This window comes from Atta colombica, unplaced genomic scaffold (genome assembly GCF_001594045.1).
Source record: "Atta colombica isolate Treedump-2 unplaced genomic scaffold, Acol1.0 scaffold133, whole genome shotgun sequence".
Lineage (NCBI taxonomy): Eukaryota > Metazoa > Arthropoda > Insecta > Hymenoptera > Formicidae > Atta > Atta colombica.
The window spans coordinates 126,681-131,951 of NW_017259221.1; positions in this window are offsets into that span (position 1 = coordinate 126,681).

Here is a 5,271-nt window from a genome sequence, read left to right on the forward strand (position 1 = left end):
AAATATTTATAAAGCTTATTTTAAATATTTTATAAGTTTAAATTACATAGATTATAAACATTTATGATGAATTATGAAATAAGTTATAACATATTTATTGTAAATGCTATGGAAATACTTAATGAGATATTATATATTTCAAATAAAAAAAAATACTTAACAGAAATATTTATTTATATTTTTCATAAATATTACAGTAAATATTTAGGTTATTTTTTAAATAATATTTCAAGTAAAGCTTTATATAAAATATTTACATAACATTTTCCAAAAATGAATAATAATAAATATTTATCATAAACATTCTGTGCTGTCTAAGTAATTTTCTTTTTTGCCGATTGAGTTGGTCAGCTGTTGAGATCCAATTTATATAGATGGTGCTGATGGTGGCATTCGCCCGCGCAGCGCCTGCAATCCAGAGAACGCTGAACGCTCCAAAACGCCGACTCCACGAACTGTCAGAGAAGCGCCAGCCGGAGCCCCCGAGTCGGAGCGGGGCGCGCAGGAGTAGGACGTAGGACCTGGAGCGGAAGGGAAGCACGAGGGGAAGGGTGCGCAGTCGGCGAGGGAATCGAGGAATCGCAGAATTGCGGGCCGCGTCAGTTGGATAGCAACTGTCGGGCACGTGTGTCGCTCGTTGTGCGGTATAAACGCGTGCGCGGGTGGTGTGTTGATGGTGGCAGTGCACGAAAGGTGATATTCTCTCTCCTCCACTCTCGTCGTTTGTCGCGCGCGCCCGTCGTCCTTTCCCTGGACCTGAGAGTCCGAGGATTCCCGAGGATCCTCCCCGAGGAGACGCGGTGAACTTAAACGAAATCCGAAAACATGTGATTCTCTGACAGAACGAAACAACCCCCGTCGCGATACCCTTTTTCCGGTGCCGTTCGCGTCCGCCTCACGGGGGTAGCGCGGTGATTACCTCGTACTCGCATCGCCCGCCGGGATACGCCGCTGGACCCCCTCCCCGTCTGCTTGTTCCTTCAATCGTGCGCGTCGAGGGTTCGTCGCCGCGCGCCGTGGAGGAGGATATGATGTTCTGAATTTCGGACTAGCGAGAAAAGCCACGCGCATCATCATGATCACGAAGCACTTCGCATCACAGGGTGAGTTTTTCTCCTCCTCCTCACTCCCTCCTTCTTTCCCTTCCTCCCGCCTTTGTGCCCCGATCACTGCTTCTTTCTCCTTTGTCCTTCCCTCCCCGCAATCCCCCGTACTTGTTCTCGGTACATGTCTGTCGCCCCCGCCCCGAATGTGTCCGGTATGAACGCAATAACGCGCATAATTCCTCGTCGCCGTCGCGACGCCTCCTCGTAGGCGCACGTCGTCGACCTCCGGGAGCGGGTGGGTGCAGAATGGGTGGGTGGTTACTGGGTGGTGCATTGCTCGATCATAATATACCCCGCAACGTTGCATACTTTCTATACACTCTTGTTCTCTCCTTTCATCTCTCTCTCTTTTGAAAATAATACATAACGCTGTTTTTTTGATAATAAACGCATCGATAATATGCTCTTTGAAGCGCGAATAACTTCTACGAGGGAACTTTTTTAACGCTAAGCTTGTCATGTTAAAAGTTTCTTTTTATCGTTCAAATAAGAGATGCTAAACATTGTCATTAATGTCTCTTTTTTTTATAATAATTAAAATGAGAGAATTTTAACGCTGAAGATTGTCGTTAATATTTCCTTCTAAATATTTTTCTTATTGAAATAACGTTTCCGGAAATATTTTGCAAAGGCTTTGAGATATTATAAATAAAAATTATAATTACTATAATTTACAATTATTAAATTATAATCGCTGCGATAATTAATATTCTTTCTCTTTCTGCACAATGAAAAACTTAACTTTAATTTTTATAATCCATTAATTTTCTTGCGGTTCGATAATGTTTTATAATGTGTGTCGTTAACAAAATTATAGTCTGCAAGTCGGTACTGCGATAATTAATTTTCCAAATGCGTAATAGGAAGTAGTATTCTAAAGGTATTGTATACTATTATGGTAAAGCATTAAAGCGTTAAAGGACTAAAGGAGCTAATAACGATGCAGCGTTGATTCGATTCGCCTTCGCCGTCGACCACGAGAACACTCGCAGCAACCACTTCACAGTTCCGTCTCCTCCCTCTCGTTCGTTTTCGGCATACTGATCGAACAAGCGGGCGTTTCTCATCGTGACCGTTTGTCTCGTTGCGAGCTACGACGAATGTTTTTCTGATGTTTTTGCCTACTACTGAATTCAGGAAATCCATGGTTCCGAGGGTATTAAGCGATTGAAAAAAAATCTTCGCGAATGAAGTTTCAGAAGAACAAAATAACAAGCGGAATAATATGTCCTTTTTTTTACCAATGTAGATTATTTTTAATCTCGGTTTAATTTTTATCTTTTTTATAATTCTTAAAAGAAAGTAAAAAATAAGTTAAACAAGAGATTAAAATTAATCTATTTTAATAAAAACTAGCTTTAATTAGTTTTGAATAAACTGTAGTAAAAATTTGATTTAAAGCGTGATATATATTTATAAATGATATTAGCTACTGGAATTTCAACGAAATTTAAGAATTGTTTTTAAAATTATATTCTTTATGTCCATTTTTATTAATATGTGGATTAATTATAATATCAATTTTAATTTATTCTTTATTCTTAAAACTTGAAAAAGTTAAATAGTCAATTTTTAATAAACCGTAATCAAATTTTGATTTAAAGCGATATATATTTATAAATAACGTTATTAAACATTGGAAAATTGCAATTAATTTAAGGATTATTTCTGAAAATATTTGCTGTGCAGTCTATTTTTACTAATGTAGATTTAGCCTCGGCTTAATTTGCGCTTAATCTTTTTTTCTGATTCTTGCAACTCGAAAAAATAAATTAAACTGAAAAAAGGAGATTAAAGTTAATCTATCTTAATATAAACAGGCATTAGTTAATTTTAAATGAACTGTAATCAAATTTTGATTTAAAACGTAATAGATATTTATAAATAATATTAGATATTAAAAAATTGCAGCCAAGGGTCATTACTCTTAACTTTCATTGAACTGCACTGACTTTCATTGCAACTTTCATTGAGCTGAACACAACATTGAGTTGAAGGTCATGAGAGAATTAATATCATTACCATCGAGGCGTAACAGACCGTGACGTAATCATCCTATATGTGCATTTTTTTAAACTGATTGTGAGATTAAATTGACGCGTAGTCTTTTCTCTTAAAAAATTATCCCTTTTACTGCATATCTAAATAATGCGATCAAGGGACGTTTTGCGCATCAGCAACGAGAATAACATCGCAGACAGCGTGATAGCGGCGACATGTGAACCTTCATCCGGAGCAGCAGCAAACCTGACCGCGCGATGTCAAGTTCGCGGCGACTTTCGCCGGTTTGACGCTCAATCGATTCGCGCTTTCGCATAATTCCTCGTCTTCGCGTGTCTCGCGGTCTACGTATGTACGCGCTCGTGTGCACGCTCGAGCGAAGAAGTCAAGGGAACACGGTGGGAAAAAAATCCCACTGTAGTTCACAGGTTCACGAGAGCAACGACCAGCGTGGTGTTCCACACCGAGTCGCGGTGTTTACGTCGGTACTTACTTTCGCTATGAAAAAAACGCGTGCTAATTTTCGCATTTTGATTTAACGCTCGACAAATATTTAGAGTTCTGTCGATATATTGCTGCATTTTAAAACATCGATTGAAGTTAATTGATGTCGTCGAATTAATTATATGAGAAGAACGAATATATCGAAAAAAAGAAGAATTTTCTTTTAGTATAATACAGTGATATTATACAGAAAAAATGATTTTGCGCTGAAGTATCTAAAAATTTAGTTAGATGCAGATCTGAAAATACTTTTGAATCATTAAAATAATACTTTTGAATCATATTAAAATATAAAAATTATGTAGGACGTTTTAATTTATGGCGTTAAAATTTAACGTTAAAATATAACGTTAAAATTTTTTGCAACATTGTCATCAATGTTTAAGTGCTCTACATAATTATTTTAGTCCAACAATATTATTTTTAGATCTGTATCTAACTGAATTTTTAGAAACTCAAGCAAAATATTCTATTTGTGTAATATTACTGTATTGAAAGAAAAGTGTGTGTATTTGATTATAATTGTACAAAACAATTCTGATCAAGAATATTTTTTTAATTATCATCGCTACAATGTTAGTAATAATTATTGTATAATTTATTATTCTTAAAAAGTATATAATTGACACGAAAATTACTATAAATTATATAGTCAATTATATAGTCAAATTATAATAATTGCAACTATTTTTGCTCTCAGTGTAATTCTAATCATTGAAAGATATCATCGCGATAGAACTGTATTTAAACTTACATTTATATCAGATTAAATGTACAAAAATATCTCAACTCTTATATCGTAACATGAATCTACGCCAGGCTCGATTGATAGGCAATGCAAGATCGCGAAAAAGTTCCTTGACGGAGCGCTAACTCGAATGCACACACAACCGGCATTCGTAATGCGCCAATCGAAGATATCACCGTTGCTGATAAAGTTGCTTACACTATATACTTTATGATATACTAACGGTATGTCTTTCGTCGCGAGTACAAAGCGGCCAGTCACTTCGAAAAGACTTCGCCGCACGTGAAATGTGCGATATGACAGCGCGACGTAACATAAGTCATGAGGCTGTGTTTTCGTCCTTTTATTGTCAACATCGTCTTGTAATACGAGAAATATTGCATTTTAAATACAGCAGATAGAAATTATATTATTATTTATTATATTAATTATTATTACATATTTTCAAGTAGATTAATCATAGGAAAAATGATTTTGCTAAAATATTCGAAACTTTAGCTAGATGCAAATCTGAAAATAATTTTTTGGACATTTAAACATGATAAAATGCTGCGAAAAATTGATATTCTAGTTTGAGCTTACATAATTATTTTGTTTAACAAAATTATTTTTAGATTTATATTTAGCTTAATTTTTTAGATATTTTAGTAAACCTGTTTTTTTCTTGTGAGTTGAAAATAAATTGAAAAAATTCGATAAAACACATAATTATAATTCCAAATCGACGGCTAAATTCGTTTAATCATATCATTTTAATGAAACATATTATTAACAAATTATGGGCAAGTTACGTTATTTTTGCGAATTAAAGGCTTTGTAGAAATAATATCTTCATTTTGTTTCTCTCCGTTAGTTTGATTTTATTTACTTTTATTTTTTAACTGTACAAAAAGAATGATTTTGCTAAAAGAT